The 17,427-nt window shown below is 43.7% G+C and overlaps 1 protein-coding gene across 2 annotated transcripts in view; it reads right to left on the bottom strand.

Moving 5' to 3' along the window:
- LOC139565039 (paralemmin-1-like) overlaps positions 1–12,639 on the bottom strand; it is a 38,220-nt gene extending 25,581 nt beyond the window's left edge. The window contains exon 1 of one of the 2 annotated variants that reach the window (XM_071385048.1): positions 12,456–12,639. The gene's annotated coding sequence lies outside the window, so the exon portion shown is untranslated. The remainder of the gene's footprint in view (positions 1–12,455) is intronic. The other variant, XM_071385050.1, reaches the window with a different exon arrangement.
- Between the last annotated feature and the right edge of the window lie 4,788 nt (positions 12,640–17,427).

The following is a 17,427-nucleotide window of genomic DNA, read 5'->3' as shown; positions in this document are numbered from 1 at the left end:
GTGCAGCTAACATTCCAGTACAATGAAGTCAACTAGAGAATACAGCATGTTCCATCGGAATCAAAGTTGTCCAGACATACTGTAGACTGTGGTACTGTACTAGGCTGAGGACAGGAGAGCCCCAACCCTCCTCAGCCTGGCACAGGATGGGCTGCTAGGAGCCAGGACTTCCAGACCAGTACTCAGCTGATAGCACACAGCTTAGCAGGGGAGACTGACTCACATTAATGGACTCTCTGTCAGGGACTTCCACCTGGGCCACGCACGCACGCACGCACGCACGCACGCACGCACGCACACACACACACACACACACACACACACACACACACACACACACCACAATGAAGCTCCTGCCATGTTGAGGCCCAGATTGCAGGACATGTGTCTGTTGCCTACCAAGCGTTTGCATTGTCCTTGTGGATTACTTCATCATTGGGTTCAATCACCATCAGAGCTGTGCTTGGGGGCACAGATGGCTCCTGTGTGCTCTGTTTGTTTGTCTGAGCCTCTCTGTCAACGTCTCTAATTAGAATAAGGAGAAACAGTATGCTGCTTCCCAACAGGAAGTAAGATGCAGCAATACACTCCATTTAACTTCACAAGAGCTCACACAGGAGCTCCGCCTATCACGTGCATGTGTTCAAACACGTTCAAACGCGCATGCGCACGGACACACACCCACACTTAATAACACACACACTTCACCAACTTTCCTTGGCAAACACACTTGGATGGATATGCTCTCTCACTTCGTAACGGTTTTCCTAGAAAGAGTACCAAACTGTGTGCCGTTTAAATGTGTGCCGTTTATACTGAACAAAAATATAAACGCAACTTGTAAAGTGTTGGTCCCATGTTTCATGAGCTGAAATAAAAGATTTTCCACAAAAAGCTTATTTCTCTCAAATTGTGTGCACAAATTTGTTTATATCCCTTGCCATGATAATCCATCCACCTGACAGGAGTGGCATATCAAAAAGCTGATTAAACAGCATGATCATTACACAGGTGAACCTTCCACAGATGTCTTAAGTTTTTAGGGAGCGTGCAATTGGCATGCTAACTGAAAAAATGTCCACCAGAGCTGTTGCCAGATAATTGAATGTTCGTTTCTCTACCATAAGCTGACTCCAAAGTCATTTTCGTCTTCATCGTCTTCATCGACCTGGCCGAGGCTTTCGACTCTGTCAATCACCATATTCTTATCGGCAGACTCAGTAGCCTCGGTTTTTCTGATGACTGCCTTGCCTGGTTCACCAACTACTTTGCAGACAGAGTTTAGTGCGTCAAATCGGAGGGCCTGTTGTCTGGTCCTCTGGCAGTCTCTGTGGGGGTACCACAGGGTTCAATTCTCGGGCCGACTCTTTTCTCTGTATATATCAATGATGTTGCTCTTGCTGTGGGCGATTCCCTGATCCACCTCTACGCAGATGACACCATTCTGTATACTTCTGGCCCTTCCTTGAACACTGTGCTATCTAACCTCCAAACGAGCTTCAATGCCATACAACACTCCTTCCGTGGCCTCCAACTGTAAGTAAAACCAAATGCATGCTTTTCTACCGTTCGCTGCCTGCACCCGCCCGCCCGACTAGCATCACCACCCTGGACGGTTCCGACCTAGAATATGTGGACATCTAGAAATACCTAGCTGTCTAGCTAGACTGTAAAATCTCCTTCCAGACTCATCTTAAACATCTCCAATCCAAAATCAAATCTAGAATCGGCTTTCTATTTCGCAACAAAGCCTCCTTCACTCACGCCGCCAAACTTACCCTAGTAAAACTGACTATCCTACCGATCCTCGACTTCGGCGATGTCATCTACAAAATAGCTTCCAATACTCTACTCAGCAAACTAGATGCAGTTTATCATAGTGCCATCCGTTTTGTTACTAAAACACCTTAAACCACCCACCACTGCGACCTGTATGCTCTAGTCGGCTGGCCCTCGCTACATATTCGTCGCCAGACCCACTGGCTCCAGGTCATCTATAAGTCCATGCTAGGTAAAGCTCCGCCTTTTCTCAGTTCACTGGTCACGATAACAACACCCACCCGTAGCACGCGCTCCAGCAGGTATATCTCACTGATCATCCCCAAAGCCAACACCTCATTTGGCCGCCTTTCCTTCCAGTTCTCTGCTGCCTGTGACTGGAACGAATTGCAAAAATTGCTGAAGTTGGAGACTTTTATTTCCCTAACCAACTTTAAACATCTGCTATCTGAGCAGCCAACCGATCGCTGCAGCTGTACATAGTCCATCTGTAAATAGCCCACCCAATTTACCTACCTCATCCCCATACTGTTTTTACTTATTTACTTTTCTGCTCTTTTGCACACCAGTATCTCTACTTGCACATGATCATCTGATGTTTTATCACTCCAGTGTTAATCTGCTAAATTGTAATTATTCGCTCCTATGGCCTATTTATTGCCTACCTCCTCATGCCTTTTGCACACAATGTATATAGACTCTTTTTCCCCCCTACTGTGTTATTGACTTGTTTATTGTTTACTCCATGTGTAACTCTGTGTTGTTGTCTGTTCACACTGCTATGCTTTATCTTGGCCAGGTCGCAGTTGTAAAGGAGAACTTGTTCTCAACTTGCCTACCTGGTTAAATAAAGGTGAAATAAAAATAAAAATAAAACTCAGAGAATTTGGCAGTATATCCAACCGGCCTCACAACCGCAGACCATGTGTATGGCGTCGTGTGGGCGAGCGATTTGCTGATGTCGACGTTGTGAACAGAGTGCCCCAGTGGCGGTGGGGTTATGGTATGGGCAGGCATAAGCTACTGACAACGAACACAATTGCATTTTATCGATGGCAATTTGAATGCACAGAGATACCGTGACAAGATCCTGAGGCCCATTGTCGTGCCATTCATCCGCCACCATCAACTCATGTTTCACCATGATAATGCACAGCCCCATGTTGCAAGGATCTGTACACAATTCCTGGAAGCTGAACCTTTCCCAGTTCTTTCATGGCCTGCATACCAGACATGTCACCCATTGAGCATGTTTGGGATGCTCTGGATCGACGTGTACGACAGCGTGTTCCAGTTCCCGTCAATATTTTGTAACTTCACACAGCCATTTAAGAGTTGTGGGACAACATTCCACAAGCCACAATCAACAGCCTGATCAACTCTATGCAAAGGAGATGTGTCACCCTGCATGAGGCAAATGGTGGTCACATCCGATACTGACTTTTTCTGATCCAAAACCCAATTTTTTAAAAGGTATTTGTGACCAACAGATGCATATCTGTATTCCCAGTCAGGTGAAATTCATAGATTTATATCAATTGACTGATTTCCTTATATGAACTGTAAGTCGATAAAATCTTTGAAATTGTTGCATGTTGTTTTTATGTTTTTGTTCAGTATAAATTGCTAAAGTAAATGAAATGCATCAGAAAGGTATTGGGAAGTTCAGAAGATCAGGGCCTGGTCTTGTCTACTCTGTTTTAATGAGTCCTGCGTGGCTTGTGGGCATGGTAGAAGGAAACGGAAGACACATACATCTTTCTTAGAGTGTTACCTTTCAGTGATGGGGTCATAATATTTTGTAGCTTAAACCGTTCAAACGATGGAGCCACATTTGTAGGAAGAAAACTGAAACCGCTCTGTTAATTACAACCGTATCTAGTGGCTACTGGAGGGTACTGGCATAACCCCAGTTCCATGAACCAAGTTTCTCTCCCAAACTCATTTTCAAACCAGGCGAACCCTAGTTTAGGAAACGCTGTCCCAACTGCTGTGTATGTACAGTATGTCAGGCTGCATCCTCTTCCCTGCCATACCTACCGTGCCAAATCAAAGCAATACCATGAGGAGGTGACTGAGCCTAGCTATAGTTAATGGGAACACACCAGGGTACAAAATGATCAGATGCAGCCAACGCTTGCACCCCACCCCCATCCTCCACTGATATACTGTCCATACACATGGATACACATGGACACACATGGACACATGCACACTTGGCTGCATAAACAAGCAGGCAGAAACAATGTGCTCTAGATTGCATGAAGTGTTACTGTAGTCTGCAGCAGCACATTGTGTGAATGGAACATTCTTCACAATGAGGGCCGAGAATACACAGTGTTGACCCAGGAAAAGTTCTCATCTCATAAATAGTTAAAAAGCTGGGCTTTTAAAAGAATTGGTCAACTTGTGCCCTGCAAGTTCGACGGTCTACAAAATATGCATTCAGGGAGGTGGAAACGTGCTTTTCTGGGCTGCTAGCACTTAATAGCTATGGCTCTGGCCTGGAGAATGTGGCCTATAAGCATGCCTGGTTCACTTTGAGAACCTGCTCTGCTCACATAGACTTCTCTCTACCTCTACCCAACACACACAACACCTCATCCTTTACACTGTTGACCATTATCATCACGTTATACAGTTCCATTAACAGCAGAGTTGTCATCACTATGGAGAGAAAAGGCATAGCACAATGAGTTAAAGCTGGTGAACCTTACCTTACTTTCAGTGATTCAGCCGTTCTAGTCCATGATCAGAATGAAACTACCCACAATGACCAATCAACATTACGGCATTACAGCAATTACTGTCTGGCCGGCAACATCAAATTTGAAAGGCCTAATCCTCATTCAGTAATAAACACTCTAGCAATATAAGTCATGAGCAATATAACTACTGACCTTTAATTTACTGCTGCTTAAAATGACAGCTAGGTCACACAAATGTGCTAGGAAATGGTTCCTAGCACATTTGTTAGATTGTGGCAAATGTTCTCGTAACACAAAAACTGTCTAGTTGTGATGATTATAGAATGTTTGTATAAAGCATTTACCTGATGTTCCTAGTACACATTTAATCTGTTCCCAGAATGTTTCACGATGTTGTGGGAACATTGTGTGGACACTATAAGAGATTATAAGAGTTCCCAAAACACAAAAACTGTCCACTTGTGAGGATTATTTAAATGTTTCTATTAGGTTGCAAAAAAAACATTTGCCTGATGTTGCAATATCATTCCCAGAACAATTATTTTGTTTCTTTAAAAGTTCCTAAAACATTTATTTAGGTTGTGGGAACATTGTGGGGATATGACAAGAGATAGGTTCCTAAAAAACAAAAACTGTCCATTTGTGCTGACATTCAGATAATGTTTGTATCCGGGTGCACAAAACATTCCTTTGATGTTGCAAGAATGTTGACAGAACAGCCTTTCTGAGTTCTTTAAAGGTTCCCAGAAAATGTAATTAGGTTTTGGGAACAGTGTGGGTGCATTACAAGAGATAGGTTCCCAAAACACAAAATATGCATGGTTGTGATGAAATTCATAACATTTTTAAGTTAGGTTGCACAGGACATTCCCTTAATGTTGTAAGAATTAAATAAGACAGTTTTTATGACGTTCGTAGACTATTCCATTGACGTTAACGAACGTCATAAAAACAGACTCATTGCTGCAACCTACGGGCTCGGGAGGCAACGGTCGAGTCATGATTCCGCCGAAAAATGACCCGCCAAACAGCACTTCTTAACACCCGCTCGCTTAACCCGGAAGCCAGCCGCACCTATGTGTCGGAGGAAACACCATTCAACTGACGACCGAGGTCAGCCTGCAGGCGCACCGGCCCGCCACAAGAAGTCGCTAGAGCGCAATGAGCCATGTAAAGCCCCCCCGGACAAACCATCCCCTAACTCGACGATGCTGGGCCAATTGTGCACCGCCCTATGGGACTCCCGATCACGGACGGTTGTGATACAGCCCGGGATCGAACCCGGGTCTCTAGTGACGCCTCTAGCACTGCAATGCAGTGCCTTAGACTGCTGCACCACTCGGGAGGCCCTTTCCAAGGATATTTCATCTAAAACATTTATTGATAAATAATTATCATCCTGAATATGAGCCTTTTTGCAGACAAGCTGATATTCAGTCCCATAGACACTCAGATCACCTATGTACACGAACACTAGTTAATAGTTCACTGTTCTGACTGGTTGTTTCGTTCAGCTGACAGCAGCACTGAACTCTGACCCTTTCATGACGAAGGTCATTGAAAAGCCTGCTCACATCTCGTCTTCACACATTCCAGGCAATGAGATCACATTTACTGTACTCACAGAGACAGTAAGAAGGCTGCAGAGAGCAGAGTGTACACAATGTAATCTCCTGTAATCTCCTAGTCTAGTAAAGTCACATAATGTCTTGCTGTCATTCCCGTTGTAGGATTTCCACCTCCTTCATAGAAACAGGCTGCTCGTCGAACATCTTATTCCAAAATCATAGGCATTAATATGGAGTTGGTCCCCACTTTGCTGCTATAACAGCCTCCACTATTCTGGGAAGGCTTTCCACTAGATTTTGGAACATTGCTGCGGGGACTTGCTTCCATTCAGCCACAAGAGCATTAGTGGGGTCGGGCACTGATGTTGGGCAATTAGGCGTGGCTTGCAGTCTGCATTCCAATTAACCTCAAATGTGTTCGATGGAGTTGAGGTCAGGGTTCTGTGCAGGCCAGGCAAGTTCTTCCACACCGATCTCGACAAAACATTTCTGTATGGACCTGCTTTTGTGCATGGGGGCATTGTCATGCTAAAACAGGAAAGGGCCTTACCCAAATTGTTGCCACAAAGTTGGAAGCACAAAATCGTCTTGAAGGTCATTGTATGCTGTAGCGTTAAGATTTCCCTTCACTGGAACTAAGGGGCCTAGCCTGAACCATGAAAAACAGCCCCAGACCATTATTCAACCTCCACCAAACTTTACAGTTGGCACTAAGCATTCGGGCAGGTAGCGTTTTCCTGGCATCCACCAAACCCAGATTTGTCCATCGGACAGCCAGATAGTGAAGCAGGATTCATCACTCCAGAGAATGCGTTTCCACTGCTCCAGAATCCAACGGTGGTGAGCTTTACACCACTCAAGCCAATGCCTGGCATTGCGCATGGTGATCTTAGGCTTGTGTGCGGCTGCTCAGTTATTGTGCTGACGTTGCTTCCAGAGGCAGTTTGGAACTCGGTAGTGAGTGTTGCAACATAGGATATATTATTTTTACGTGCTACACGCTTCAGCAGTCCCATTCTGTGAGCTTGTGTGGCCTACCACTTCGCGGCGGAGCCGTTGCTGCTCCTAGACGTTTCCACTTCACAATAACAGCACTTATAATTGACCGGGGCAACTCTAGCAGGGCAGAAAATTGACGAACTGACTTGTTGGAAAAGTGGCATCCTATGACGGTGCCACAATGAAAGTCACTGAGCTCTCCAGTTCTGCCAATGTTTGTCTATGGAGATTGCATGGCTATGTGCTCAATATTATACACCTGTCAGCAACGGGCGTGGCTGAAATAGCCAAATGTACTAATTTGAAGGGGTGTCCACATACTTTTGTGCACATAGTGTATGAACTGAACATAGACCAGCCTAAACACTACATGTAAACAAATGCATGCAATCATTTACACATGTGAACCTGACCCGAACGCAGACATCCTGTACATGATAGCAGAAATGCGCTCAACCATGCACACAACTACATAAGGGCATGGCCTGCTGTCATGCACATAGTTTAGAACTCAAATGCAGAACTATACACATATGAGGATCACATATACACATACATTATGCACCACTAGTATGTCCTCATTCTGTCCTCCCCAACAGTCTGTAAATCGTATCTCATTCTATCTATGCACATCATATTCCACTTAATCCTTGTTTATCCTGTGTAGGCTAAGGCTCACACACATCTGATAAATCATGGCGTCCAGTTCATCACACTGTGTGCTCCTCCACAGCACCCTGATCCAGTTGGAGAAACAAACAGAAGACATAAGCTGTTGTTCCCTAGCTACGTTGTTTTTAGCCATCGACCCTGCAGCCTCTCTCTCCTCTGCCTTAACGTTAGGGAGGGACAATTACATAATTTGGGCGGAATATGCGGAATATATGTATGGTGATGTCTTTTCAAGTCAGATTAGAGATGAGGTCATGTTGTTAACCTCAGCGTTAAGGTATGCATGGCTTTGTCATGTGATGTCAACCGTGGTTCCTTCAGCTTGGATTATGAAAAACAGATTGTCCATTCAAATGTGTAGTAGTACTTTCAAGTACTTTACACTCAATTTACTCTTTGGAAAAGGGTATTCAATGCACAATTCATATACTTTCATATACTTTCCTTCTACACCTCACTTGACAAGTACTTTCACTGATTCAAATTCAGCATAAAAACGGCAATGGAGCAAAAACATTTCAAACCATTTTTAGATGTTTCCAGAGCATTCTAATGCAGCTTCCTGAAATAGCTCAATGTCTCTTGGTAGAGGTCACAATTTAAGCACTTTAACAAAAAACATTGGCCTTGTCAATGTACAGTGCAAGTCTAATGAGTTCATGGCTCCATAACGGGAAAGAACATTCATCAAGCACTTTGCCTCACTTGCCAGGCTTATATTTTAACTCCGCATTGTTGGAATAGGACCCGTAAGTTATTTATGAGGCAGCACTAGAGGGAAAGGGGCCCAACTATAGTCTTATTGAAGGGTAATTAGATCCATGTTATCTCCCTCTCTACATTCAAAGACTCAATCATGGACACTGTTACTGACACTTGTGGATGCTTTGCGTGATGTATTGTAGTCTCTACCTTGTTGCCCTTTGTGCTGTTGTCTGTGCCTAACAATGTTTGTACCGTGTTTGTGCTGCTACCATGTTGTGCTGCTGCCATGTTGCTACCTTGTTGTTATGTTGCTACCATGCTGTGCTACTATGCTGTTGTTGTCTTAGGTCTCTCTTTATGTAGTGTTGTCTCTCTTGTCATGATGTGTGTGTTGTCCTAAAAAAAATGATATCCCAGCCCCCGTCCCCGCAGGAGGCCTTTTGCCTCTTGTTAGGCTGCCATTGTAAATAACAATTTGTTCTTATTTGACTTGCCTAGTTAAATAAAGGTTAAATAAAAACTAAAAATAGATTAGATTGAGGCAGAATGAACAGCCATTGTCTGATGAGCCTCCAAATGCCAATCCAAATCCTACACATCTGTCCTCATATCCCTTGGGCGTACTACTGAATGAATTTGTTTACAGTATAAATAAGTATTCAAAATCTGAAGTATTGCTTCTTGAATTTTGTGGCAGTCGAGGTCCTTAGATGTTACATAGTCATTGTAACAACACGTTGTCCAATCCATAACGCTCACCTGTGTCATTTAGGCGGAAGTTCCTTTCAACAGAACACCACCCAACATAGGACGGCCCACGTCATGTCAGAGTTGGATGGTAAATGTTCCAATAAATTTTGATTTATGGTCCCCTACCAGCCATTTCCCCGGCAGTGGCATCCATCCCCTTTAAAAGTGGGTCACGTGAAAGTAATGGGGGCTGTGGAACAGGACAGAGCAACCCCATAAATAATAGAGAAGGGAAAGCAAGGCGGTGTTAGCCGCAGCGGCCATAATCCTTTGTCTGTAATCACATTTGTAGGCCCAGCTTTGTCAGGCAAATCCGTCGAGGTTTTGTGTCTAATGGTGTCTTTCCATCAAGGCGTAAGTCTGATTCACGACTCTGGAGTGACAGCCCATTGTCTCCTCCCGGAACCCAGAATCCTCAGGGTTTTCTCAAGCTGTCAGCTTGAGTATCCACGGGCTACATTAGGCTGATGACGGGATGGAGATTTTGTGGGGAGAAGAAGAGCGGGCATGGCTGAAAACAAACAGCTCAAAGCTCTCCATCAATCTAATTGTGTGAGAGACTGTGCTGCTGATATCACCAAGGAGATATCACGGAGAGCAGCGCTCAAATGTGTTAATTGAGTTGACACTCGATTTCCAAATCCACAGGCAGGATTTTAATTTTGCCTCATCTAAGGAACAGTACTGTACATTTCCACATCCATTCAATCTACAGTAATAATCATACTAATCATTGCCAGCAGCATACCACCCTGCATACCACTGCTGGCTTGCTTCTGAAGCTAAGCAGGGTTGGTCCTGGTCAGTCCCTGGATGGGAGACCAGATGCTGCTGGAAGTGGTGTTGGAGGGCCAGTAGGAGGCACTCTTTCCTCTGGTCTAAAAAAAAAAAAATATCCCAATGCCAAGGGCAGTGATTGGGGACACTGCCCTGTGTAGGGTGCTGTCTTTCGGATGGGATGTTAAACGGGTGTCCTGACTCTCTGAGGTCATTAAAGATCCCATGGCACTTATCGTAAGAGTAGGGGTGTTAACCCCGGTGTCCTGGCTAAATTCCCAATCTGGCCCTCAAACCATCATGGTCACCTAATAATCCACAGTTTACAATTGGCTCATTCATCCCCCTCCTCTCCCCTGTAACTATTCCCCAGGTCGTTGCTGCAAATGAGAACGTGTTCTCAGTCAACTTACCTGGTAAAATAACGGTAAAATAAATAAAAAATACAAACTACAGTACAAAAGTATTTTGCACAGTAAGCTAATTCCTCCATATCTCAGAACATCTGATCAAGACCAGAACTGCCTGAGGTTACGGAGCAGCAGATATTCAGTATCAAACTGCATGGTTAATGTTCCTCTCTCCGGAATCCATTTTCCTTCCTGTGACTGAAGCTCTGACATTTAACTGTAATGGCTCAGAAGAACCTGAACCACTCAGCCAGATTTTCAGGAAACAGCGCTGCTTCTCTTTGAGATGACTGACAATAGGTTAGCCATGTGCCAAGAGCTTCTGAAGTAAGTCTCTTACCTGACGTGATGTGATACATCAAATATTCAAGAGAGCAAAATTCACCTGCCTTTACAAGCACAGCGCACCCCGCCACTGAAAATCGTTGGCTCTGGACAGGTGCAAAGCCCTAGTTCCAACCTAATCTCGGGTTAACCCAGAACTAAAATCTCACGTAATTTGGTTATGTTTATGTAGTCTGTCCACAAAAGATAAGTTCCAACCAAACAACCAATACTCTGAATGTTTAAGGGGGCACAACCTTTTGGTACTATCATATTGTTTCTCGCAATCTCTTCAACGGGAATTTTAGTTGGCTGTTTTGACCTTAGTGCTTGAGATTTTACACATCGACAAGAAGTCAGGCTGCGAACCGGCTGTAAAGGATTGACACCACAGGAGCGTAATGTAGTTCAAGATTCTGACCAGATGGAGCCATGAGAACCATCCCTTCATCTCCCTCCTCCCCCTCCCCCGGTGTTCCTCCCTCTGTGTTCTACCTAATGAAGCACTTTGCTGGAGCATGTGGGTGTCTTTAAGTGAGTCTCACCCGCCTCAGGCCCAATCTGGATGCTCATAACACTGGCAGACACTCTACACACTGCATATTTCCCTCTTACAGAGAGCAGAGCGATGGCTTCAGATGCCGTCCACCCTAGCACCAACACTACCACTCTGATGATGTGAAATCAATATGAACATTAGTGCCCTAATCACTGCTAATGTTCTTTATGATCGTTACCCATTTACTCATTAATTACAAGACATTGCTTTGATATTCATATTCACATGAATATCCTTATTCAAATGACTATCATTATGGTAATGAGTGATACTTTGCCTGACAACAAGCTCTATATTTGGTAGGTGGAGCCTGTGTCAATTCTAGACTAGTTATCTCCTATGAAGATCCTCAGCCTGATGCTGATATGTGTTTAAGTTCTGTTGCAGATGACGTCACAGAGTAATGAGGGTCTGTCTCTGTACTGCAGCATAGAGGCCAAGAGCTGGAGTGGTGGTGTTGGGATGGTGCGGTGTGGCTGGAATGTAGTAGCACTTAATTCCAATTAGACTAAATTTGATTATTGTGCCCTGGCTGAGAATCCCTAAGCAATTTGTCTCCTTAAGCATTGAAGCCATTTTAGGGGATGTTGCCATGGAGTAGGTTAGTTAATGAAGCGCTCACTGTTAGAGATGTGTCAGTCAGGTTGTTTATCAGTATTGAGTGGTCCACAAAAGCAGCTATTTTAAATGCACAGCTTATATTAACGTGCACCAAGTCACAGTCATCTCTCCTATACCAAAGGCAGGGTTTTGTGTCTTAAACTTTGCCAATAGAGTGAGGTGACAAAGTTCTTCAGTTCAGGAATGCCCAAAAATGACCATTTATTATTTAACATCAGGCAGTCTATTGTGAAATGATGCCAGGTACTTGGTTTTTCCACTTTGAACAGGAATACAATGAAAGCTGTACAGATTAATTTCACATGATATTCATAAAAATGTGTAATTATATTGAACCAGCCCAGTTATAACATTATAATAAGCAATGTTGCAAAACAAAAACCTTTTTTTTTAAAGATCTGTGGCACAACCTCAATGTTGAATAATATTGCAAAATGGCATCCACATGGTACGAATTCATTGGATAGGATAATACGAAGTTCACCCGCAGAGTGGACTTTTAAAAGAGATGATGAACTACAATAGTTTACATACAACTGAAATGACGTGTAAAGCATTTGAACAAATAGGTAAATAGCCTTACCTTGCGTAACTTTCACTCGCAGTTGGAATGTAGAACAAGCGCACAGAAGATATGGTTCAAGGACTCAGGTTGAAAAAGTTATGAACTCTTCAATCAGATTTGACTGTATTTTCCACTTCTACGATGTGTAACGTTTGGTATGAAAACTGCTGGGAAGTTAGTAAGAAAACACGAATTCGTTTGTGGGAGTGACCACAAAGTTCAGCGAGACGTAATAGGAGGCTAGAGTAGCCCACTCCATAATGAACACTTCGGCGCGCCTCTCGTTCAGGGAAAGTACCAGGGAAGAAGAATGGCATGCTCCAGAAGAATGCTCGAGCCCGTTAACTACCGCAGTAGTCTTAGCGTTTTATTTTCTAAAAACAGTTTTAGAATATGTCTTGCTGCCAGGATAGGTAGCGGGGAAAAAAAGAAAGTGAAACGTTAACTTGAGGCCGGCTGTTCTTGGTTATCTCATCAGTTTTCTTGGGGGTCGGTTAAGTTAAGATAACAAGGTGCAGCCTATGGCCAGATACCAGATACAGTATGGGCCATATACCACACAGTAGACATGTTAGGGACCCTTCCATGGTATGCACTCGATTGTAAACGTCATTGTCACATGTCTGGAAAAGGCCTCAATATGTATAAGCATACCTATAATTTTTTACAATATTTACACCATTGAAAACCCATTGATTACTTGATAATTCAGGAGAGGGAAACCATTTAATCCACTAGTAGTGTCTGCTTGGCTGACTGCATGGTCTATCACCAAGGCAGAGTGGAGTCATTATGGGAGTGCTCCTTTGATAGTGTACACATGAGACAGTGATTAATAATCAGCTCTGTAGGTGCACTTCTTGTCGTTATAATGAGCTTGTGTCCCCAGCCAAATTTGACAAATGGGATATTTTCTGCATGCAGGTTTTCTACCTGTCATTTGGGATGCCAGCCTGCTCCAACCTGAGTAACCTTGCAGCATCATCCATTAAAATGAGCCCTGTGCTACCTACATTTCCATCTCATTAACACCCTAAACCTCAGTGTACTCTGCCTCGGGACCCCATCTGGTGTGTTCACAATAACATGCATCATTTCCCCCATGCCTGAAGGCTTTTCTGCAGTCTCTCTTACATGAACAAGAAGCTCCATCAGAACCTGTAAAAATAACTGAAGCGCGTAAAACAAAACACATTATTTCATTTTCTAATCAGCATCAAAGCATCTCACCTAGTCCCTGTCGCTTGCATGGCCAGCCCACTCACTGTATCCATTCAGTCCATATTTATGACACCAACCCGAAGCAGCCCAACACAAAGCATAGACTACAGTACAGCTCCAGCACTGCGGGAGCGCAAGCATGGAGACCACTCTAGCAGACATTTGCAGATTGTTAAGAGAGGTCAGTCAGGTATTTGCGCGGCTGACTGAACATTGTGTCACACCTTGTGTCGCTTTGAGCACCCTCTCCTCTCACATCTGTGTTACCTAACTGATCATTGGGTTAGGGTTAACTCTAACTGATCATTGGGTTAGGGTTAACTCTAACTGATCATTGGGTTAGGGTTAACTCTAACTGATCATTGGGTTAGGATTAACTCTAACTGATCATTGGGTTAGGGTTAACTCTAACTGATCATTGGGTTAGGGTTAGGGTTAACTCTAACTGATCATTGGGTTAGGATTAACTCTAACTGATCATTGGGTTAGGGTTAACGCTAACTGATCATTTGGTTAGGGTTCACTCTAACTGATCTTAGGGTTAGGGTTCACTCCAACTGATCTTAGGGTTAGGGTTAACACTAACTGATCATTTGGTTAGGGTTAGGGTTAATGCTAACTGATCATTTGGTAATGGTTAGGGTTAACGCTAACTGATAATTTGGTTAGGGTTAGGGTTAACTCTAACTGATCATTGGGTTAGGGTTAGGGTTAACTCTAACTGATCATTGGGTTAGGGTTAGGGTTAAATCTAACTGATCATTGGGTTAGGTTTAGGGTTAACTCTAACTGATCATTGGGTTAGGGTTAGGGTTAACTCTAACTGATCATTGGGTTAGGGTTAACTCTAACTGATCATTGGGTTAGGGTTAGAGTTAACTCTAACTGATCATTGGGTTAGGGTTAGAGTTAACTCTAACTGATCATTGGGTTAGGGTTAGGGTTAACTCTAACTGATCATTGGGTTAGGGTTAACTAACTGATCATTTGGTTAGGGTTAGGGTTAACTCTAACTGATCATTGGGTTAGGGTTAACTCTAACTGATCATTTGGTTAGGGTTAGGGTTAACTCTAACTGATCATTGGGTTAGGGTTAGAGTTAACTCTAACTGATCATTGGGTTAGGGTTAGGGTTAACTCTAACTGATCATTGGGTTAGGGTTAACTCTAACTGATCATTTGGTTAGGGTTAGGGTTAACTCTAACTGATCATTGGGTTAGGGTTAGGGTTAACTCTAACTGATCATTGTTTTGTTTCTCAGTTACCCGAGCAAGGCAGACCAAGGTCAACAGCATGAGGCTGTTTAGACAGCAAACCAAGGCCAACAGTATGAGGCTGTTTAGACAGCAGACCAAGGCCAACAGTATGAGGCTGTTTAGACAGCAGACCAAGGCCAACAGTATGAGGCTGTTTAGACAGCAGGCCATGGCCAACAGTATGAGGCTGTTTAGACAGCAGACCAAGGCCAACAGTATGAGGCTGTTTAGACAGCAGACCAAGGCCAACAGTATGAGGCTGTTTAGACAGCAGACCACAGATGTAGGATTTTCATTTGACCTATATTGTCACAGCAAAAATAATCATGCAGCAACAGGATTTTAACGTTTAGTCCATAATTTGCTTGATTGGTGGTTAGGCTATTAGCTGGCCAAAAGTAGGCTACATGAAAAGTGCATTACTGTTAATATAACCGTGTGTTATTGTGCATTTTCAGTGAATTTATAAAAATCACAAAGCTTATCTGCATTTCCTGCAGTCAGGGAGATTCTCAGCAACAAAAGACTGACCAAATTAAGATCCTACATCTGTAGTCTATTGTTGTGTGTCTGATTAATGAGTTGCCCCTATGCACCACAGCTGGAGCCTTGGCTTGGCATTGTATGTGTGCACATATGTGTGTATGCGTAGGCATGCACATGTGTCCTATTTTCCAGTCTTTCTGCAGACTGATCTTCCTGAGTGGAGGGTGTCCATGTAGGAAATGTGTTATGCCATTACATTGTTAAAGGAAACATGCAGTCATTTTTGCAATTAAATCCAAACCTCTGGATTTGTACTGCTATTTGTTCAGTTCTCTGACTGCCCATCAGAGTGACTGCCCGATACTGCAGGATCATCACATTCTTTATATTACATGGACGCCCATCAAAATCAATCACGTAAATAATTGAAACCGGTCAGTATGCAGGTGTTACAGGCAGTACAACCGGAGGTACCGGAGGTGCTTACGTATTCACATACATGTACAGCATATATGAATATTCTATTAGTTCGGTGTATGTTCATGCAAAGTGCATGCATGTGTAAATGTATGTGTACATCCCATAAAGTCCACCCATGTTGGGTTTGTCTTTTTGTGTCTCGGTGTGCAGCGTAGAGTTACCACGGTAACCACACATCCACATCCCACATCTCCCACAGTGAGAATAGCCGGCCCCCTCCACCTCCCTCTCTCCTTACCTCCCTCTATCCCTCCCTCCTCTTCTCCCCATTCCTCCTCTGTCTGTATTGATCAGTCAGTAAGGCAGCTCAGTTATGTTCTCACCGGGCAGGGCAGGGGAGGGAAGGGGAGGAGAGGAGACCCATGGGACAGACATCCAATGTGCTGTAAACCATAACGGCCTAATAATGGGCAGATTCCTCATTTCCACAATGCCGTAGCCATATCTCATCCCCACTCTGACAGTCCCACCGAGCCAGAACAGCAATGCACGCTCAGCGCCTGAGTGGTAGTGAGGTGGGAGCTGGGTCTGGTGCTAGGGCTAGGGCTAGGGCTAGGGCTATAGAGCTGAGCAACTACTATTTTAGTACAGCCCTAGCTTCCACATAATAGTACCCATTTATATTTGACCATTGACTGACCTACTATGGCTATGATTAAATCAAATTTGATAATATTTATCACATGCTTACAAGCCCTTCCTAACGATGCAGAATTTAAAAACAATAATAAAAAGAAAAATGTTAACACAATTATGATAATTTTTAGTATACAGGCCGTGCACAACTACAAATAGAAGTATAAACAGTCTTGCATTGCTTTATGCTTGCCTAGAGGGGTTACCCCCAGTGGCTGTGTTGATTTATGCTGTAGGTACATATTTATATAACGTATGTGTATAGGTCAGATACTATACAGAGAGCACTGTGTGTTAGTTAATGTGGCTAATGCCTATCAGCCTCCCAGTGGTAATGCTATATTAATGAAGGTGAGTGAGTCATTGTGGAGTTACCCGTGGTTGACCTGCTGATTCATTTAACACCTCAGGGTGGAATGGGGAGCACTTAGAGGTCCTCATATAAACACTCCCACTAAAACTCAAGAGCTTTTCTGGCCACAAGGCATTCGGGCTCCCGAGTGGCGCAGTGGTCTAAGGCACTGCATCTCAGTGCCAGAGGTATCACTACAGACCCTGGTTCGATTCCAGGCTGTATCACAACTGGCCATGATTGGGAGTTCCATAGGGCGGTGCACAATTGGCCCAGCGTCGTTTGGGTTTGGCCGTGGTAGGCTGCCAATGTAAATAAGAATTTGTTCTTAACTGACTTACCCAGTTAAATAAAAAATGATCAATCAATGTTTAAATGTTATTTAAAATGTGTTTCAAAGTGCTACTGATCTTGTGTGAGAAGCTGGGGTTTTGAGACAGTCCATTCCAGCTGAAGGGCTATTGATGAAAGTACGCGTCAAACTTTGCTATGTGATCAAACTGCGAAGATAGCTCACAGTTTCACCGCATGAACAATGTCCTCTTCAGTAGCCAGCGG

This window comes from Salvelinus alpinus, chromosome 36 (assembly GCF_045679555.1).
Source record: "Salvelinus alpinus chromosome 36, SLU_Salpinus.1, whole genome shotgun sequence".
In the NCBI taxonomy this organism is placed as follows: Eukaryota; Metazoa; Chordata; class Actinopteri; order Salmoniformes; family Salmonidae; genus Salvelinus; species Salvelinus alpinus.
This window is presented reverse-complemented; position numbering and strand designations above follow the sequence as displayed.